Source organism: Ambystoma mexicanum, chromosome 6p (assembly GCF_040938575.1).
Source record: "Ambystoma mexicanum isolate Mex_15411 chromosome 6p, UKY_AmexF1_1, whole genome shotgun sequence".
Taxonomy (NCBI): Eukaryota; Metazoa; Chordata; class Amphibia; order Caudata; family Ambystomatidae; genus Ambystoma; species Ambystoma mexicanum.
This window is the reverse complement of record NC_090935.1, coordinates 1,057,261,501-1,057,284,647: the sequence shown is the minus strand read 5'-3', so window position 1 is coordinate 1,057,284,647 and position 23,147 is coordinate 1,057,261,501.

The following is a 23,147-nucleotide window of genomic DNA, read 5'->3' as shown; positions in this document are numbered from 1 at the left end:
GTCTGGAGAAACACATTAAAACAGCAGGCACACTGAGGGGGGTGACGTAGATATGGACACCCAAGAAACACATCTTCAAAACAAAATACAAAGAAGCAGGAAAACATGAGGTGGTCGAGGACTCGACCATAGGGGGGGAATGTAGAGGAACAGATGTATAGCTCTGCAGGAGATCCCGCCCCTACCTTCTTTGTATTGGAGAAAATGAGACCGTGCCTTGCCTGACACCAGTCGTTGTACCAATACTGCAGCAAGTATTTGGAAGGAGATACCCATTGAGACAACCCTATCGAATGTACCCCTCAAGTGATGACAACCTGCAGGAAGAACTTCCTGAAGGAATATGTGTCATCCGACATGCCGGATGGCGGTTACTTCTGCGTTGGAAGCTCCATTGCGGATGATTGCAATACTAGTTCCGGCACGTTTCTTTCCATCCTTTTGGTGCAGGTCTAGTTGTTGCACGTCCTAGCGGCCGCCGGGAAGTATTTACTCGTTTCACTTCCGGCGACCGTTGCGTTGCAACCCCTTAGTTTAGGCTTTACGCTCACCTTTGGGTAAGACGCTTGTTTTCCTCTCTCTCTCGGCTTCCTCCTAGCCGCCCTCTCTTCACTCGGATTCGCTCTGCTGGCGTTTCCGCCCCTCCTCTTCTTTCCCTGATCCACTTTTCTCTGCTGCTCTTTCCTTTACTCAGCCGACACTGTCGCTGCTTGGACTTTCTTTCCTCCAGCTACTGCTTTCAGTCTAGCCTGCTGTTGTTCTCGGCAGACTCCCCTGCTTGGCGCCGGTTCCTGCTCTGCAGCCAGTTCGCCATCGTCAACACCGCTCCTCTATATTGGTTCATTCCTCACCTCATTTGGAATGGAGTTACTACAAAAGGGTTTTTTCTGCCATTCCGGCTTTTTCCCTTTAACCTGTCTGACTGCGGCAATGGGGTCACAGGACTGCTGGTTAAATAGCAGTCACTGTGGCGTCCTTTCGCGGCAGGCTAACCCCACAAAAGAAAGAGAAGGATTACCTTACGCGTCAGCATCTCAGCCCCGAAGACTTGGAGATCAACTTCTCAGGTGAGGAGAGTGGGGAGGAGGAAGTGCTAGAAATTACAAACTGGGACAGTTTGCAACGCCAAAATAAAATGTCAGCAGAGGAGCAGATCCAAAAACTGTGGAAAGCCATTCAAGGTATATCTCAAGAACTACAGACCGTAAAGGCGGAGAATGCCATTCTAAAAGAAATAGCTACAGCACGGGAACCTCCCTCGGCTGAATTACCAACAATGTCCCTCCCCTCTGGGAAGTTTGACGGTTGTCCAAAAAAGGTGAAGGAATTTCTGAAAGCCTGCATTGTGTATTTCACTTTCAGACCCCGTTCCTTCGCTACTGATCAATCTAAAGTCAGATTCTTGATATCCAACATGACGGGTAATGCACTGTCATGGGCCACTCCATTAGTAGCCAGTACAAATCCTATCTTACACGACTTTACGGCATTCCAAACTCTATTGAAACAGACCTTTGAGCAACCGGAATTAACCTTTACTGCCTGCGAAGACTTGTTAGACGTTCGACAAGAAGCTACAGACGTCCTTATCTACATATCCCGTTTCAAGACATTAGCCGCTGGTGCTGGCTGGCCTGAACAAGCACAGCATGCCATTTTTAGAAGAGGCTTAAAGGAAGAGATTAAAGACGAGCTCGCTAGGTCTTCTCGACCTCAGACTTACGTTCATCAGTGTTACAGAGAGAATACCGAATACAGGAACAGCGTTCGGAACGTCGCAGACATCGTACTACTACGCAGAGTTTGGATTCCGTGCCTTCTACATCATCTCTGCCCTCTTCCTCCCACTCCCATGAAGAAGCAATGCAAATTGGAGCCAACAGGGGCCCGCTATCCTCAGCTGAAAGAAGACGAAGAAAAGAAAAGGGACTCTGTGCGTACTGTGGTTCGGAGCAGCATCTTCTTAAAGATTGCCCGGATGTTCCAACCAAACGACAGGGAAACAAATACCCTTGGCACAAGTAGGGACTAGGTTCCGGGGGCATCTTGTGATTCACGTAGTCCCTATGTTTCTCTCTCTGTTTCTTCTCCCAATGCTCAGGAAGATTCTAGGTTGATGGTAATTCCAGTCCTCATCAAAATACCCACAATACCCACAAGACCAGTGGAATCCCTAGCCCTCCTGGATTACGGAGCAGTGGGCAACTTTGTGGACACACTTTGGGCAGAAAAAGTGGGCTTCGCAGAGTAGTTCGCAATCATAACCAAAAGGTAGAAGGAGTTGACGGTTCCCCCCTTTCTTCGGGACCCATAACACACACTACTGAGGAACTTGCTATTACCATTTTTCAACACTCAAGTCCCTTAAATTTGACATAATACGATCTGCCCATTTCCCCATTATTGTCGGAATAACCTGGCTAAGGAAGCACAATCCTCAGATAAATTGGACTAACAATCAGCTGAGTTTCAGATACTCATACTGCCAACTTCATTGCTTTCCTGTTGCTAATAAAAGCGATTTCCATACCTTGGCCACACTACCAAGCAATCACGTGGGAATACACGCTTTACCACAGTACTGTACACCATACCAAGAAGTCTTCATGGAAAAAAGGCCTGCTGCATTGCCTCCTCATAGGCCAGAGGACTGCACCATAGATTTGGAATACAACGCTCTGGTTCCCTTCGGACGAATGTTTCCTTTGACTCAAGTGGAAAGACAGGTTCTCAAAGACTATTTGGATACTGACCTGCAGAATGGTCTTATTCAGCCTTCAAAGTCTCCTGCTGGAGCCTCTCTATTCTTCATTAAGAAGAGAGATTCCACCAAAATCCGGCCCTGCATAGACAATAGGGGTCTCAATAAAGTTACCATCCATGACCGCTACCCCATGCCGCTGATATCTGAAATCATTGAGGCAGTGCAAGGTGTTCACATCTTCACCAAGTTAGAACTTCGGAATGCATATCACTTACTTTGCATTGCTGAAGGTGACGAGTGGAAGACGGCCTTCCGTACCCCTTTTGGTTTGTACGAAAATAAGGTCATGCCGTTCGGACTCGTCAATGCACCGGCTGTGTTTCAGCGGTTTATGGACCGAGTGTTTTCAGATCTACTCTCGGTAACAGTCATCGTCTACTTAGACAATATATTGATCTATTCATCCAACATAGCAGAACATACTCGCCATGTCCAACAAGTATTGGAACGTCTCAAACAATACCAGCTCCTTGTAAAACCGGAGAAATGTGTGTTTGCAGTATCCCCGTACTCTATCTGGGGTATATTCTCTCGGAAGATGGTATCTCCATGGATCCTGGCAAAGTCTCCGCTATACTAGGTTGGTCTTTACCTACCAATGTCAAAGAAGTTCAAAGATTCCTCGGTCTATCCAACTTCTACAGGAGATTCATTCACAATTTCTCAGAGATCGTCCTTCCCATCACCAAACTACTTAAAAGGAGTGCTGGGGTTTTCAAATGGTCTGCAGAGGCAGAACAAAGTTTTGATCAGCTGAAAAGATTATTCTGTTCCGCTTCCATTCTTCGTCACCCCGACCAGAAACGGCAGTTCATCGTGGAGACAGATGCCTCCGCTTCAGCCATAGGAGCGGTTCTGCTTCAATCTTACGAAGGTTTAGAACATCCAGTGGCATACCTTTCTAAAACACTGTCGCCTAGTCAACTTAACTATTCTGTACTGGAGAAAGAGCTACTCGCTATCAAACAGGCTTGTGAGGAATGGTGACACTTACTTATGGGATCTCGTCACCAGTTTCTCATTCGTACTGATCATAAGAACCTACGAGGTTTGCAGAACATGGAGTGCGTTAACTCAAGACAAGCCAGATGGGCTTATTTCTTCGCCCAATACAACTTCCTAATCACTTATCTACCGGGTACTCACAACAAAGTAGCCGATGCCTTGTCTAGAAAAGAGACCACCGGCAAGGGGGATATCCTTCCCACGGAACGCATGTTCCAAAGAAACAAGATACTGGGTCTGACTGCAACTTTTTTCCAAGAGATCAAGACTGCCCTGACAACCGAAATGCCTCAACTATTACATCAGGAAGGTATGGACTACACCGAGAAGGATGGCCTAGTATTTCATGGTAGTCGCCTTTACATCCCTTCCGGTACGTGGCGATAGAGGATTATTAGTTGGTGTCACGATCCACCCACAGCAGGTCACAGAGGATTGCAGAACACCACTGAACTTGTAGCAAGATCATTCTTCTGGCCTGGATTTAGGAAGGACGTCAAAGAATATCTCAAAGCTTGCCCGGTATATACCACCGCCAAATATCCTTCTGGTAAACCGTTAGGACTGCTCACTCAATCCGAGATGCCTACTCATCCTTGGGGTCTGATTTCGACTGACTTTATAGTTGACTTACCTGTTTCAAATTCCTGTACCTGCATTATGGTGACAATAGATACGTTCACCAAGTTGGCACACTTTTCTCCACTGCCGGGATTACCAACGGTCACTGAGATGGCAGAAACTTTTGCACAAGACGTATTTCGTCTACACGGCCTTCCAGACAAGATTATATCTGATCGAGGAAGCCAATACATCTCAAATTTCCGGAAGGCCCTCTGTGCCCGGGTTGGAATTGAAAGAGCCTTGTCCTCGGGATTTCATCCCCAGTCAAACAGCCAGACCGAATGACTAAATGGCACTTTAGAGCAGTATCTACGATGCTACAGCAACAAATACCAGGATAACTGGGTTTCTTTATTGCCAACGGCAGAATTCACATATAATAACTCAAAACATTCAGCCATCGGTCACACTCCATTCTATTGTACTTAAGGTGTACACCCCAAATCCTTTCTTCCCACTCTTCCTGTTCCCACTAACTCTCCTACTGCTGAAGCTGTCCTCCAATCCATTCGAGAAGCCCACTACTCAGCCAAACAGTGCTTAGTAAGAAGTAGGAAACAGAACAAGGTCCAGGCAGATAAACACCGCCGGAACTGTCCTAATTGGGAGAAAGGTGACAGAGTATGGCTCTCTACCAAGTATTTGCCCAAATGGGTTCATCCTTCCAAACGTTCTCCCCGTTTCTTGGGTCCTTTCACTATTCTCTCTAAGATCAACCCTGTTTCTTACAAACTTCCTCCTCATCTCAGTAGAATATACCCTGTTTTTCACTTTTCTCTCCTCAAACCTTTTGTGCCCGATACTTACCAGAGGACATTTCCCAGTCAATCTTTTGCCCATTCCAAAAAGGAAGACGAATATGAGGTCTCCGCTATTAGGGATTCCCGGTATTACCGGGGACGCTTGGAATACTTGATTTCATGGAAGGGGTACCCTGAGTCGGAGGACACTTGGGAACCAGCTTTTCATGTCCATGCCCCTAGGTTGCTGAGCCGGTTTCACCGGTTAAACCCTAGTAAACCCGGGGTCCTTCGTACTGGAAGGGGGCATACTGACATCCGACGTGCTGGATGGCAGTTACTTCCGCGTTGGAAGCTCCATCGCAGACGATTGCAATACTAGTTCTGGCATGTTTCTTTACATCCTTGCGGTGCAGGTCTAGTTGTTGCACATCCTGGCGGCCTCCGGGAAGTATTTACTCATTTCACTTCCGGCGACCGTTGCGTTGCAACCCCTTAGTTTAGGCTTTTCGCTCACCTTTGGGTAAGACGCTTGTTTTCCTCTCTCTCTCGGCTTCCTCCTAGCCACCCTCTCTTCACTCGGATTCGCTCTGCTGGCATTTCCGACCCTCCTCCTCTCTCCCTGGTCCACTTTTCTCTGCTGCTCTCTCCTTTACTCAGCCGACACTGTCGCCGCTTGGACTTTCTTTCCTCCAGCTACTGCTTTCAGTCTAGCCTGCTGTTGTTCTCGGCAGACTCCTCTGCTTGGCGCCGGTTTCTGCTCTGCAGCCAGGTCGCCATCGCCAACACCGCTCCTCTATACCGGTTCATTCCTCACCTCATTTGGAACGGAGTTACTACAAAAGGGTTTTTTCTGCCATTCCGTCTTTTTCCCTTTAACCTGTCTGACCGCGGGAACAGAGCCACAGGACTGCTTGTTAAATAGCGGTCACTGTGGCTTCCTCTCACGGCAGGCTAAGCCCACAAAAGAAAGAGAAGGATTACCTTACACGTCGGCATCTCAGCCCCAAAGACTTGGAGATCAACTTCTCAGGTGAGGAGAGTGGGGAGAAGGAGGGGCTAGAAATTACAAATTGGGACAATATGAGCAAGAGCTAAGAAAATTAACGGATGATGTCATAAGAAAGTGTGCACAACGTCCTTAGATACTGAATGAAGATGATATATGATATATGGTATGATATTTTCCTAGAGGACAAATGATGGAAGTAAAGAACCGTGTGGACTATCAAAGTGGAAAAAATGAAGATTGCATGTTAACAAAGTGCTACAGACTCTGAAACGCAAGGTAGATCAAGTCATCGTAATACGCTAGCTATGAGTAGTGAATAGAATGCAGGTGAAAACGCCATTGTACAGATAATGGACTTTGGTACCATGCAATAGTAAGCCAAAAAACCATGAAGGGAGTATCAAAAGCTCTTTCGCAGCAGAATAAGCAGGCTAGTGGAGCTGCGTGGCGAGGCTGTCTGGCCTGAAATCAAGATTCTAGAAAGTGAGGTCAGCTATCTACTCTGAAGAGAGCGAGTGTGCAGATGATGAATCCTCTCAGGTTAAGATGCAAGAAAGAATACAAAGGTTGCAAACTTTGAATTCATTTAAAGCATTTAAAAGCTGCAGAATGGACCAACTCGTGGTCTCTTGTCACGTGAGCCAAAGATGGAAATAGGGCTCGAACTTGGAGTTCCAGACAAATTACTCAGGACGGAAATACTTTTCAAGGCAAAGTACAAAGACAATTTGTTGGCAGAAGACATGTGTGATGAGAGATGCTGGGCTAGTTGGGTGGTGAGGTAGCTTCATGCCCTTGCACCTGGGTTTTGGCTTACGTGCTGCTAAATGAACCAAACGTTCCAGACATGGCAAAAGCGTGCCAACCAATTGGATTAGTACATATAACAAAGGACCTTATAGCTTAGGATATCAATGAAACACAATGTAACGAGTGTTTCTGAAATGACATGTTTGAAGAGGTAGGTATAAGTTGTCCACCTGATAAAGGACAGCTAATAAAAATCCTAGCTCCCATATGATTGTATATCTAGATGTTTCCCATAACCAATCCTGACCCTTGATGGGTTTTTCACTATTGCCACGTAGTATGACGTCACTCTGACGCATAAAGGAGTATATGAATTGTATTTTTTGTTTTAGATCATAGTTAATAAAACACTAACTTGCAATCTTCTTGAGTTTGTCTGTTTATTTGGACTCAGAATTATTCTGGTGTAGTCCCATTCATTACATATGCAGGTTCCAAAGGGCCATAAGCTCACTGGAATATCAGTAGATGGAAAATGTTATCCCCATTCCTGTGGAGTCCGATTGGACTCCACGGGAATGGGGACTCAGAAACACCGGCACCGTTAGTAATGGTGCCGGTGCTTCCATAACAAGTGTGCCTACCGGGCCCGATGCACCCGGCATTTATGACCTGCTCTGACAGGCAGAGTTGTAGATTGTCGGTCCGAAACTGGTGCCACTACGTTGCTACCGGCACCCTTATTTCCGTACTGGCAGACTCGTAATGAGGCCCAATTTGTCTGATACATTATCATGAATTACACTAATTCATATATGTCTTTTGGAAGATAAAAGGGTTGGCATCCCAGTACCTGATGTATGGTCACTAAGCACAATTTATAGCAACATGTGGAGGTCTGTACCCTGTTGATCCCAGATGTTTTGTGCCAGAACTCCCATAATCCCTTACCATTGATCATGCTGGCTGGGGCTGATGGGAGCTGTAATGAAAAATATCTGTAGAGCTGAAACTTGTAGATCTATGATTTGTACATTGCCAAGAACGCCCCTTCGTAATGCTTCTCATGGTTTCAATTACACTCTTAAAGTATGTGAATGCTGCCGACTTTCGACAATGAATAGCAGTATATTCAGTGACCATAAATCTGTCATTGGGAATTACCATGTTAATCTTGTCCTTTGACAGAACAGAAATTGCATGTCTGAAAGCTCTGCTCAGCATAATCACTGACTCTGGTTTTCATTGAGTCGGGTTGCATTGTCATGGGTATTAAAGACTGGTTTAGAAAAAGAGGAAGTAGTCTATAATTGTTCCGTTTAAAATGTTGCACTGGCCATGACCCTGCCCCGAGCACTGCAACTCCAACGTTACAACAGCCACTGGCTGAGGTCAGGCACCAAACGTGCATTAGAGAGTTGATTGGCAATTGCAGCAACTTAGTGTCTTTGGGGGAATGGGCACTGCAATGGTAGCAATGTTAAAGATAGCTTTTATGGAACCCCAATGTGAATGTGCCAGAAGGGAGTGGAAAAGCCTATAGTTCCTGCCACACAGTCTTTGACTAGCTATGGTCCTGTTAAAATGCCATTACCAGAGTCGATATCAAGTGAGTGGCTTAAAATAAGGTGTGGATGCGCCGCCCTGCTCTTAGAGGAGTCAGATGTAGAGAGGCAAGAGAATATAAGTGTGGGTCAAGGGGATAGGGCGGAATAACGAAAATAAAAGACAAAAAGTGTGTGCTGCCTTCTCAGTCATGCAGTAATTATACAGTATGCTCAAGAGGGGTGCTGATCATGTTACTGTTGGGGCACAAGGGTTTGGCTAGTGAAACCTATACTGTATCCTAACAGTGAACGCTGGCAACTGATTGTCACCTTGAAGCTCAGTGCATTGTACATTCGTAATTGAGTGCATTGTGAGGGTTTAGGTCTACTTGATCGAAAAATGTGGACCTTTTTCAATTTGACCTAATTTTTTGGGGTTGTTTATTTGTTCGAAAATGCGGTGGTAGACCAGGCGCATCCACACCCCTGCTTTCCCCCACCTTAGCCTATTCCCTTACCCCACCCCATATATATATTTAATTACATTTGACCAAAATTCCCCCCAAAATGATCAAATAAATGTGATCAAATTTAAAAGGTCAATTTGTTTTTCGACCAAGTATGCTAATACCCATTGTGAGACATGGGGATAAGTTGAATCTCATATATGCTTCTCTAGGCTTCGTCATCACAGTGCTAGTTGTGAAGCAGCAAGAGCATTCACCTCCAGCCGGCAGTACCTGGGTTTCATTCCTAACGCCTTTTGGAATTGGCCTGTTTGTATTAATGCTGCAAGGTCTCAAAAGCTGGAGGAGGGGAGGTAAGCCATGGGAGAACAGCGTGAGCCGATACCGCTTTTGAGGAAGGTGGTGTAGTAGCATGGGGGGTCCATCCAGAAGTGTACTGCACAGTAAATTGTAAAACAAAAATGAAAATTATGAATAGATAATTAATATATTTTTCTGGTGTCAAATGTACACATTAAGTAACACCATTTTTTAAAAAAAGGATTTGATGCTTTTGCAATGCACGAAAGAATAAGAAAATAGCAATCTCTTTAGTAAAAAGACATACAAAGCAGGGGGTGGAATAAAAACTTTCAAAAAGGGAACTCAAAAATATTTATAAAAATATACATGCAGCAGCTATAAAATGAACAAATTAACAAATGCATGAAAAGTAGCAGCAATGGGGAGATCAAAACCAGGAATCTAGTTGACTGAGGGAGTCACCCAATTAATGAGGCTCACACAAGCTTTGAACCCTGGCCCCAAATCTGTCACAGGTGCACAAGGTAGGAGTTCAATAACATGGCCAATGCCGTTACAAGGAGTAGCCTATGCATTTGAAAGGATGCTTACATCACACTCTCCTCCCACTAGCAGCGGGCCTTCTGGCTAGGGTCAGCGCATAAAGGGGCAGGTAGACCCACCCCCATTTAAAGGCAAGGAGGCAGCTAGTAGTAAGATAATTAACAGCAACTTGAAAGCTGTGAATGATCAATATCAAAGGTAGATAGGGGCCAAACCAGCACCAAGATCTGTGGCCGATACAGCCAATAAAACAATCAATATGTACATAATGCACTTTCAGGTAGTATATATCATATGCATTTTAAAGAGTCTTTAACCCCCGCTGAATGTGATATAAATTGGATACACTTTAATAGAATTTTTTTGTTTGTCATTTTTTATCCAATGTACATGGTTTAGTTGAAGGCATATATAGTAGTAAGCGCAGTTCGTAGATAACACGTACATTTTTTAGGTTGTATGTTTTTTCAACTGCCAATGTCAAAAATATAGTTCCATTTTTTATATTTTTAATTGTTTACGTTTTGACGGAAGTCATGTTTCTGGTTTTGCTAGAGCATTTTTCAAAATGTTTCCCCTAAAATCGTGAGGATGGTAAACTTCACATTTGTGGCAAAACTTTCAGAGGTTCAAGCTGCCAATGTTCAGAAATTATGTTGTAAAAATGCATTTTCCATATCATCTGCGCAACAGGGGTGCGAAATTAAGGTGGCTTTAACTGAATTCCAGGGGTTTTGTTGCATTAAGTTCTCACCTTAACGTCCCTGCAACTAAAGTTTTTTCCTTGAATTCCATAGGTTTTGTTACAATGTATTGCTCACCTTAACATCCCTGCAACAAGAGTTTGTTCCTTGAATTTCAAGGGTTTTGTTATTCTATAGATTTTAGAATGCTTCCAGACCACTAGAATGGTCTTCGGCCATGGTCAGTGGGAATGGTGTTTGGCTGTGTGCACTGTCCATTTTAAAACGCTACAAGAGTGAACCGGAGGCTTCCAGCCCTTTAAGATGAGTAGCAATACCCTGGAGATGGATGGGGATGCAGATTTTAATCAAACATCAATAATTCAGATGACACAAATAGCTTGGCAAAGGTTTGTCTGTTTTAATGCAAGTAATTAAAACAGGGAGTACAACGAACATCAGCAATCGCTCGATACTCGGCTCTCTCCACATTTCATTAAAAAGCTGGGTTCTTAAACCCAAAATTGGTCATAGCTGACGGGCTGACCTGCGTCATTACCAACGTCATCCTATGTGGCAAACTTCTAAAACCTATCGGGATGCGGGATTGGTTCCAAGTGAATAACTAAGCATAAGTGTTATATCTGTATAGAGGAACAGAGCGAAATAATTGGATATTTAACATCAGGTGCAGCAACTAAGCCCTCCCTTCAAAATGGCCAGTATGAACATCACTAAATGTACGACGTCCCATTGGCTAGACAACCTATAGGGCCCCCAACTACGTGGTCCTCTACAATTGTTTGGCTACTAACCCCGTCAGTAACTTTCCACCTACATGAGCAGCACGCAGACTGAACAACCAGGTGGGGGCAAGCTTGTCTTGATACCAGCTTCCCACCAATTAAAAGTACACTCCATCATCACCTCAATGGTTCAGTGTCAATTAGTGTTTTGAAGTTGCCCTTGAGTTTGTACTGTACTCTGGGACTTTTTAAGGAGTATGGGTACTGTCTGGCTTCCATGCGTAGGTGTGATCGTCTCATGCATCCAACGTTTTTCCATCACGTGACTGGACACCACGATTTGAGCCCTTTTTCGTGTATTTGATTTTATTCTCCAATAGTCCTATGATGTTTTTTGTTTTCATTTGACCTTCTTGAACAGGAGCTTCTTTTCTTTCATGTTAATTGTATCCAGTGTCAGCCAATTTCTAGTTCTGATAAGACCTTGGCTTTCTTGGCTCAGCAAACTCCTTAACTGCACTATATTCTGTTTAATGTAATTGCTTTTGTAACTGCGACACTGAATTGAGGCCTTCCTCGTTGCTCAAGACTGCTTTATACTTCGTGGAACATTCATTCTTTTCTCAATCCATATGTATCTATGAGGTATATATGTATATGTTGGCGCTTGCCACAGTCTATGCACTATTAAAAGCATGTGGCTAGCTTCATGATTGCTTTGCTGCTTGCGTTTCATTGCATCTGTACACGTTTAAACTAACTATGTATCTTCATCATACTTATGGCATAAGTCTCTTCATCTTGATCCCAAGATGTCACTTATCCTTGGTACTTTTTTGTTCTTCATACATCGTCTGCCTCTCTGGTCTAGTTATCTTCTATATGGGGTCGATTCAGCTTTGTATGATGTCACCATTCATCTTGGCCATTCAGTTTCTTTGTCTTGGATGTAGGTATGGTTTCCTCAATGGGTACTTCACTTCCCATATTCTCTTAGGTATAGGTATTCTTATGGGTACTGAACAGAGTCATTGCTCTTCTTGCTTTCTTATTGGTGTAGTTGTTAAGGATTTCAAACAGGCGATACACTCTGCTCTCGGCCTAGTGTAAAGCGCAATGAAAAAACTTATTTGATATATAGATTCAATTATTTGAAAGATGTACCACTCGTATCACACCCCTTAAAAATACCCCGGGTCACGATGGACCAGGAATCAGGCTGGTTTGTAAAATGTATTATTTATTTATTTAAGATCAAAATCACAATATATATTTTAATAGATACAACAATCACCAATGGGGTGACAGTACACAGAATAATATCTTTAATGCACTGGGAATCAATTTATAAACACAAGCAGAATGCAGCGGAGAACACAAAACTTTTAATGGGTCTGAAACAGATAGCACTGTGGTTAACAATTCCCCCTGCAACACACCTCCACCCACCAATAAGCAAATTTAAATAGCACCATGGTTACTGAATACCGCGTAATGAGGCCCACTTCCCCCTCCCCCTTACACAGAAAGAGAAAAACAAAGTGGGCTTTCAACTGTCAGAATGACTTTTAAAGTGGCTGAGCAAGAACTCTAAATGTGTGGGAAAATGCTTAACTGATTATAAATTCCTACAGGAGTCGCTTTGAACAAATGCAAACAATCACAAGCAATGGTTTAATCAGAAGAAAGTAGTTTGGATCTCAAAGGCAAAGTGGGAAAATTATAGAAAGAGTGTTCACACGTTTAAGGTTTTGGCAAAGATGTAAATTTGCGGCAAACCTTTCCTTGCGCGATATTCGCAATAATTGGAGAATCACACTGTTTTGCAATGCGGTTTCTATGGATAGCTATGGATGTTAGGTGCAAGTAGGAATTGGAATTTTGTTTCTAGCTATAAAGGTGAAAAGTTACAGAGGCTTTAGTGAGGGGCGTTTTTCAAAAATATAGGCACGAATTTGGACAGAGGCTTCAGTTTTAAAATCAGAGAAATATTGACTATGGACTAGAGCATCCCAGCTAAGCCACCAGGCCGGCACAATGTAAGAATCAGGAGTGATTTGCGACTCAATCCTGGTTCTTCGATGTCCACCTTGGAACGCTAGGCTGGTCACTCGAATTAAATTAATAGATCAAATTTGACAAAATGACTAGGAAAAGGATGCTTTTACAGATAGACAGAATAAGATTTCACTACGGATTTAGACAATGTTACTGATTATGGAAGTAAGGATAGTTCAGAAGTTAGGAGGGGACAAGATAATGCACAGTAATCAACAGTTTCTAGATTTCTGTTAATACTGACAAAACAAATGAATTTAAGATTTTGGACCGTCAGGATTCTGGACCATTGAATCGGCTCTATCAGGGACTGACAGCTGGGCACATCTGACTGGACAGGGTCAGCAAGGCTCTTTGGTCACAGCAAGGCACAGGACTGCACAGGATCTGCCCTTCTTGGTTCTGAGGCACGCCCGGCTGTTTTATGATGCTTTCCCTAGGCTTTTGGGATTCTTTTCTATAATTTGAGACCTAGCTGAGAATGCTTCAGCTATGCATAGGCCTTTGCTTTGCCAAGTTCCTGGAGTCTGGAACAAGGAAGATGTAGATTTCAGCAGCAGAGCGCTCCGCCAGCAGTCAGGAGAGTTGTCAGCTGTCCCTATACATTTTGCCAGATGACATCACGAAAGGGGAGTATTGGGGCGGCTTAGCTAAGCTTGCCCCTGTGAAAGGTGATTGGGTCAGAGTCTACTCTCTGCCTTGATAGGAGGAGAGAAACAGAGTGTCATCTTTATGGTATCATTTTATGATGCTGAGAATCCACCCCTAGCCACTGGAACACAAAGTCTAATTTTGGCAAAATACATATTTACACATGTGCAACCTCTATAAAAGTTACATACACAGATTTAATGGAGTATCTGCTCCTCAAAATCCCATAGCTCTGAGACTTTGTTTTGCCTTTCTGCAGAATTTTGTGAATTTTGTAATGAGAATAGGTTCCAATATTTCTGTAAATTTCCACAAATATGCACATTTACCATGGGAATGTGTATATCACAATTCTAGCTGAAATACAGTCCCCATAAACCCACATTTATTGTCATTCCTGTTTGAATAAGCTGCACGGTAATATTAAGTTGTCAAAGATAGTGCTAAAATTAGGTTAATTAATCTGCCATTTTCAGATTTTGCACCCCTTCTGATAATAAGTTATACATCTTCTAAAAATGTCCATTACATATCCTGTTAACACCAAATGGTCTGTATTTGTCACTCCTTGAAGCATGTGGTTGCCCCGTACTTAGGAATTTTCTTCTGTCAGCCAGGAGTTTCCTGGGGCTGCAGCAGTTTTACGACCTTTCACACCTTCAATATCCTGGGTTGGAGGATGTCCATTGTTTAGTCCTGGGCTGGAGACAATAGTCTGCCCTAGCCTGTAATTAGCACAGTTCAGCCAGCATCTGCTGAAAGGAATACCCTCCCCCTGGATAGAATTACATCCCCTAGCCAGGCTTAATTTAATTGTTGAATTCTTTTGGCTTTACTTTAGCACAAAACAGACTTGTTGCATCAAATAACAGATAGAATTCTCATTCAAGATTTTAAACCTATGGGATCAAAAACAACTACAATATTGGTTACTATCAGTAACAGGTCTCTTATATTGCAAACAATTGACTTTCAGTTTATAACCATTTAAAGTTCAATCAGGAAGACCCCTGACAGCTGTCATCACAGGTCGCCCTCTGCTGCACAGAGATTCTTTGACAGATCCACAGGCAGGCCACTTTTGCTGTGGAGATTTCTTTTTGCTCTTATCCTTTCAGGACCTTGTAAATTCAAAGTGATTCCTTAAACTAAGTGAATTGTAGCACCCAGCGAGAATTTTGAATATTTTGAAGGGGTTATGTACCGGCATTCTGAAGTTTCAGCAGCGAAGACGAGGTGATTTAAAGCAATATTTGAAGTTTTATTTAGCAAAGCACTGCTTTTTCCTTCTGTACTCCACTTTCAATTGTTGTGGAGCCCAGTGACACATTTCAGTAGTGAGAGCTCTCTTCCACCACTGACAACATGCATGGCAGATTGGGCAGTCATCTTTTTGTGTGTTAAAAAGTGTGATTTTCAGGGGTTTTGGGCGCGCACAAGGGTTTTGCGGCCATTTTGCTCTTTCTGTCACCATAACTGGCAGGGTGGTGCCGCATAGCATAGCGGGGTGGGTCAATACATTCCACAGAGTCCCCCCTTCCGACTTGGTTTTCACCTCCCGTCACGGCTAAGTCGGGAGATTGGGATGTTCTTTTTCTGTCTGTGTGGAGAATTTCAGTTGCTTCTCCCGTCAGTGCTGGAGGTGACCCGCTCTCCTCGCCGGTTCCGGTCAGGAGTATTGCTGGTTCTGGTTGGGCGTATTGCTGGTTTTGGTTGGGAGTATGGAGCGGCACTCCGGGCTCCTTGGGTCTTTCTTCCCGGTCCCCGAGTGGTGCTCCTTGGTAATCCTTAGGATGATTCTTAGTCCAGATGCTAGAAGATAGAACATAACATGGTTATGGATATTTTCTCACTACTGTGTCCACACGTCATCTGGGGATGTCAGCAGTGGGAAAGACACTTGCATAGCTTATAATTGGCAATATTCCCCATCTATGTTTACTAATGGTCTTAACACACTTCTTGCACATACACGGTGAACATTTAGTGATTCTTTTATGTTTCCGGATTTTCCCCCTCTGGATTTCCGGTTGGCTCCTCTATTTGCCGCAAAGTATGCCTGGGATGGCAACTCTTCAGCTGGTTTATGTGGACCCACTTGTCTTCCCCTTCTGCCAAACTGCCCTTCGGGATGTAGATTCTGTAGGCGACTGGTGAGATTCTGTCCACAATTTCAAAAGGACCCCGCCAAGTTGGGAGGAATTTGCGCTCTTTGGCTTGGTTCCTTTGGAAATTGTAGAAGTAGACCCGGTCTCCTACTTAATATTCCTTTTTAGTCGTCTTAAGGTCGTAGTGGGTCTTCATACTGTCTGCAGATCTTTCTAGATTCTGCTGAGCATAGGCAAAAGCATGTTGAAGGTGTTTTCTCAGATTCTCGACATACTCATGAGTTGTGGAGGCATTTATCAAGGTCTGTTCTTGGGTTCTGTAGAGCAGATGCTGGGGTAGCATCATCCTTCGTCCAGTCATCAGCTCAAATGGAGACATTCTTGTTGCAGAAGAAGGGGTATATCTGATGGCCATCAGGACAAGGGGTAATCGAATGTCCCTACTTGGCCCAGAATCTGCCACAAACATTTTTAATATGCTCACAATAGTTTTATTGTACCTCTCAACTCCACCACTAGAGGACTGGCGGTAGGCAATATGTAGTTTCCTTTTGACCCCAAGCATCTCCCACATCTTTGTCATCACTTCACTGGTGAAGTGCCTGCCTCGGTCTGACTCAATCCTTTGGGGTAGTCCAAAACACGAACAGATGTGATTGATCATCAGGGCAGCTGCTGTTTCTGCCTTGCAATTTGGGGCCGGGAGACATTACACCCATTTAGTAAACAAGCATGTTACGGTCAACATGTACTTGTTCCCCCTAGAGGAGAGAATCACAGACCCGATAAAGTCGACTTGTAAATCTGACCAAGGTAGTGTCATCCCCCGATTTTGGAGGGGAGCACGGTGTGATGTTGTTGATGTTGGCTGAAATTGTGCACACAGAAGACACCCCTTCAAGTATTGGTCGAGGTCCTTCCCCATGTGTGGTCAGTATGCAACCTATCGCAAGATTTTTAATGTTGTATAAAACCCCCGATGGCCGGCTGTGGCTGCATCATGGGTGTGACTTAGCATCAGGATTCGGAATGAGGTAGGGACCACCCACTGGTCATGGCCAGATATGGATATCCTCACTAGCAAACCGTCTTGGATTCTGAAAATGTTTAGACATTTCATCAACACTCTGAGGTCCTCTTTCCCAATGTAATCGGTAGCCATCAAGGGAAAGTTCTCAGGGTCCTCAATGTGTTGATAAAACTTACCAATTATTGGATCCCCTTTTTGAGGCATAATCAAATCAGCATCTGGGGTCTCCTTACTCCATTGTGCAGTTGAGAGTTCATTGTGAGCATTTGTCTGGGACCTAGTGATAGCAGTGACCTGGATTTCCCCCAACCGGGACTCAATCTCATGTATATCCCCTTGGATGGCTCTGGTTTTGGCCAGCTGATCAGCGAGGTAATTTCCAGTTTTGTCTGTTCCCTCTACTTTAGAATGACCCTTAATCTTTTTCCAGTAGATGGTCATCCCATTCGATGTGAGAAAATCATAAATATTTTATATTAATTTTCCGTGTTTTAAAGGTTTATTATTAGCACATAGCATGCCTCTGGTTTTCCAGTTAACCAGGTGCTCCACGAACCCGTTCCGTACATAATCTGAATCAGTGATTATGACCAGTTCGTGGAGTTTGTGTTGGACAGCAGTGAGGATGGCTTAATGCACATCGATATGCTCTGCCACTTGACTATTTTGGGGACCAATTTTGTACCCAGCGAAGGGTTCTGGGGCATCATTCACCCATGCAGTCCCCACGCCAGCCACAAGTTCCTTTTCCCGTTGTTGTCAACATGGTAGGAGCACCCCTCCACATAGACAGTGGGTATTCCCTCACACTTGTCTTCTTCATAGACTTTGTGTGGGGAATTAAGGTATGCTTCCATGTTGTCCTTGATTTTAAGACTTTCGTCCTCGAGACAGTTTTCTCTGGCACAATCATGCAAGTCAGCCAGACCTTGCACGAGGGGACTCTTCTTGTTTTGGCCATATCTGACCTCCACAGGAAAGCCTTGCATTGACAGAATCCAGGAAGTAATTCGGGAATTACTCACATTTTTGGCCCGGATTCAGTCACTTTGAAGATATTACAAAGGTTGGTGTGGAGTCTCCACTATGATGTGTTCCCCCTGGATAAACGGGCGGTAATTCTTCAATGCCCACACCGTTGCCAGGAGCGCCTTCTCACAATCGTTGAATTTTTCCTCCACCGAGGATAAAGTCTTACTCGCATAGGAGATTACTTTATTGACCTTGTCATGCTTTTGATATAATACTGCAGTCAAGCATGTATTTGAGAACCCTTTCTCCAAGAAGAATTCTTTTTTTTGACAGGGTAAGCTAGGCAAGGCGCTTGTGAGAGGCTTTTTTTGAGTTGTCTTACTGCCTTGGCTTGTTCTAGAGCCCACTCACACTTTACCCCCCTTTCAACAGATGGATCCAGGGTCTTGTGATCTCTGCGTAGTCCTCAATGAACTTTCTGCTGTAAGTAGTTAGTCCAAGGAGGCTCCTTAGTTCCTGCAGAGTTGTGGGGTCTTTTATTTTCTGGAGTGCTTCTACTTTCTTTTCCTGGGGACAGAGACCCTCGGGAGTTATCTCATGCCCCAAGAAATTGACACGGGTTCTGCACCACTGTGCCTTTTGGAAAGAGAGTTTTGCTCCGGCAGCCCTCAACTGTGTCAGAACATAACAGATCTCCACTATATGTTCCTCCACACCTGAGCTTTTGATTAGAACATCATCTACATAGGACAGGTTACCCCTTTCACCCAAGTTGGGCATGGCCTTATGCAGAAAGATGTTAAATTAATTGCCGGAGTTGATGTATCCGAAGGGAGTCCGGGTCCAAGTGTACTGCTGCCCCCCCCGAAGGTAAAGGCCAGTTTGTATAGGTCCTCCCTACTGACAGGTACAGTCCAGTACCCATTGGTCAGGTCAATTGCAGTGAATACCTTTGACCCTTGGATCTGGGCCAGCCCTTGGTCAATGTAGGGAAGAGGCCACTGGGAAGTATGGACCCGTTTGTTGAGCTCCTGTCATGCACCCTTTGGCCCATAACCCTCATTTGTGCAAACACTCCACAACACAACAGAAAACACACCCATTTGACCATGTTGCCCACCTGCAGCATCGGAGAGGCGGAGCGGTGCTGCCAGGCTCACGGTCACCATTCCTCCATGCCTGGCAGCTTCCGTGGCGGAAATGGGCTCCCTTGGCTGACAGGCAAAAAATCACCATCCCGGTGCACAGAGAGAACGGCAGAAACGGGACCCGATCACGTGACAGGATTCCATGGACTACAACCCGTTATGCATTCCGGTCACGTGATACACTTAACAAGATGACATGCTCCAACCGGAAATAAAACAGCACCTCTCCCGACGAACATTGCTTCTCAGCTGTTTTTCTGGCGAGTGGCGTTTTTCTGCATTACGGATGCCTTCTTGGCTTTTGAACTTGGATCGTATCTTGGACTGCCTTGCATACTCCTTCTGTTTACCTTGCTTGACCTCGGATTGTTGACTGGATTACTTTTGGATTTACCCTTGACACTTGGATACCTTTGGAAATTACCTGACCTGAACCCTTTTGCCACGCGGTACTGGTAGCCTTGGTTCATTGACTCTGTCATCCTTGATACAGGTGCTGCTGGTGGGATAACTGGTTGTTTTCACCCTGTCTCTTCAGTCCTACTTCAGTCCTCCATAAGGAACAGGATACAGTAACCCAATCCTCCTTCAGTTCCATCCTCTGCTATTCCAATGGGTAGGTGATTGTGTTTTTGTCACTAAGCACTGTAGAGTGTGTTATTGGCCACTTCCCTTAACCTGCATATTCTTTTGCAGCAGCCGCCTGGAGGTCTCGGTGTTCCTGTTCCATCCACCACCTGTGGCTCTAATCCTCAAACAGCGTGTGGATTCTATTCTTCGCTGTTTGTTGATTAGGGACGGAGACCCATTTACTCCACGCTACAATCAAGTCTTAACAGACTGAGAAGCCGTTGGCCTGGAGTATGGATCCCTTCACCGGAGACCCAGTGGCTACATTGGTCCAAGCTATTGCTGTGCTCTGCTCCGATATGGCAGAGGCCACGGCAACGATCCATCAGCACCTGGACACCATCCAGAGCAGGCGTCATGCATTACCTGCAGACCCTGAATTTGGTGACCCCGAACCACAACCAAGCACTCCCCAACCCGGCCCAGCAGTTCCCACGCAGGTCTTTGTCCCGACTCCTTTCCCTTTAGAAGCTCCAGAAAAGTTCCAGGGTGACCCCCGTAAATTCCGGACATTCCTGAACCAATGCAAGTTACACTTCCTATGTAGACCCCAAGCATTCCCGGATGCAACCACCAAGTCCGCCTTCACTTTGTCACACTTAGGGGGTATCGCTGCCACCTGGGCCAACCCACTGCTTGAAAATGACAGTCCTGTACTCTATGATTTCGATCTCCTGGTTGCCGAAATGACCAAAGGTTTCGACACACGGCACAAAGCACAATCCGGAGATCTAGAGCTCCTTAATTTAACACAGGGAAAGTACTCTCTCATTGAGTACATTACCCGTTATAACCAGTTGGCTGTTGAGACAGCCTGGGCCGAAGCCAAAAAGGCGGTAGTATTCTACAAGGGTTTAAGTGAAAGCATGAAAGATGCCTTGGCTGTAGTCCCTTCTTTGCCTGCTCAATACCATGAGCTTGTGGATTTAGCGTTACAGGTTGACGCCCGCCGTTCTGAACGTAAGGCAGAGGCCAGTTTTGGTCCTGCTAAGCCGTTCACGGTTAGTGAACCATCGGGAGAGCCTATGCAAATCGGCAGGGTCCATAGTCCAATTACGGCCGTCGAGAGGGAACGAAGGTCAGCCAAGGCATGCTTTTACTGTGGTCTCAATGGGCACTATGTTAAGGAATGTCCCCGCCGGCCCAAACTAAAGACACCAGGTTTTCCCAAGGCACGTCCCTAGACCAGGGGGCAGGGACGGGCCAGGACAGGACCCCCTCTCACCCTCAGAAGATCTGGCCCTCAAGGACTATATACAGAACGCACTACGCCTGGGTCATATTCAACCGTCGGTATCTCCTGCAGAAAGTCCCATCTTCTTTGTCCCAAAACGTGAAGGGGATCTCCTCCCCTGTGTTGACTACAGGAAGTTAAATGCCATCACCATCAAAGATCGTTACCCCATAGCCCTTATTGGGCCCTTATTAGACCGATTGTCTCATGCTTTTGTTTATACCAAGTTGGATTTAAGGGGTGCTTACAACCTGGTCCGGGTACGCAAAGGCGATGAGTGGAAGACTGCTTTCTGTATCAGGTATGGGTTGTACAAATACATGTTCATGCCATTTGGCCTCTGCAACGCACCTGCAACCTTTCAAAGATTTATGAACGACATCTTTAGTGACATACTAGACACTTTTGTTATCGTCTATCTTGACGGTATTCTGACATTCTCCTCTTCCCTGCAAGAACATATGGCCCATGTACGTGAAGTACTGTGACATCTTTGTACGCATACCCTCTTTGCCAAACCTGAAAAATGCCTGTTTCATGTAGACCACATGGATTTCTTGGGCTTCTCTATTTCACCACAGGGATTGGCCATGAACATCGCCAAAATACGGGCTGTGTTAGACTGCCCTGTTCCTAATTCTGTAAAGGCCCTACAATCATTTCTTGGTTTCGCCAATTTTTACAGGCGTTTCATATCAGGTTTCTCTTCAATTACCGCACCACTTACAGCACTCACTAGTCCCCAGGTCCCTTACGTTTGGACTTCTATGCACCAAGAATCATTCTATGCATTAAAAAATGCTTTCACATCAGCGCCCGTCCTACAGCATCCAAACCCGGATCTACCATTTGTGGTAGAGGCGGTTGCTTCCTCGTTTGCCTTGGGTGCTGTTGTTTCCCAGTTCTGCCCTGATACCGGCCTCCTACACCCTGTGGCCTTTCATTCTCGCAAGTTTACCCCCGCTGAAACCCACTATACGTCACTGAAAAAGAGTTGTTAGCCATAAAGGAGGCTTTCCAGGTATGGAGGCATCACCTCCTCGCGGCTAGCCATCAGACCATGGTCTACACGGACCATCGAAACCTACAGGACTTGGCATCCATGAAATGTTCAAACAGCAGACAAGTACGGTGGCATTTGTTTTTTTCTGCATATGATTTTGTTGTCAGACATAGAGCTGGCAGTTCTCATGGGAAATCTGCTGCTTGTCCCGATCTCCGGGGGTGTCTCTTTACCCATCTACCCTGAATTTTTGTTAGAGAAAAAACATTTTGTTTGTTTGTGTACACCTCCACCCGATCTTCATTCTTCCATTCGAGATTCGGTTTCCACCCACCTAGAACAACTGATTGAATGGGATTTTGTGATACATGAAGGCCTACCCTTTCTTCAGGAGTAACTATTCCTCCCTACTCCAGACACTCATGTCCGAGCTTTGGAGTGGTCCCATGACGCGCCAATCAATGCACATCCTGGTCAAAAACGTACCTTGGCGTTACTCCAATGATGGTTTTGGTGGCCATCAATTTCGCAAGGACGTTCAAGCATATGTCAATACCTGCTCAATATGCGCTCAATGTAAAAGTAGAAAGGGACGCCCGTTGGGTTTACTCCAACCCCTACCCGTACCTCCCCGACCATGGCAAACAGTCTCTTTGGATTTTGTTACGGATCTAACCAAAGTAAATAGTTTTAACACAGTATCGGTGATTGTGTATTCCTTCACAAAGATGGCCAGGTTTATTCCCTGTCCTGGTGTTCCATCTGCTCCCAAGTTAGCACGCATGTTCTTTAGGAGGGAACCCGCTACTGATGTCCATGCCTCGCTCCTGATTTCCCGTTTCCATAGGGAGAACCTGTCCAGCCCACGGGGTCGTGGGCCATTGGGGGGGGTTCTGTCATGCACCCTTCGGCCCATAACCCTCATTTGTGCAAACACTCCACAACACAACAAAAAACACACCCTTTCCACCATGTTGCCCACCTGCAGCATCGGAAAGGTGGAGCAGCACTGCCGGGCTCACGGCCACCATTCCTCCATGCCTAGCGGCTTCCGTGGCGGAAATGGGCTCCCTTGGCTGGCAGGCAAAAAATCGCCATCCCGGTGCACAGAAAGAATGGCAGGCACGGG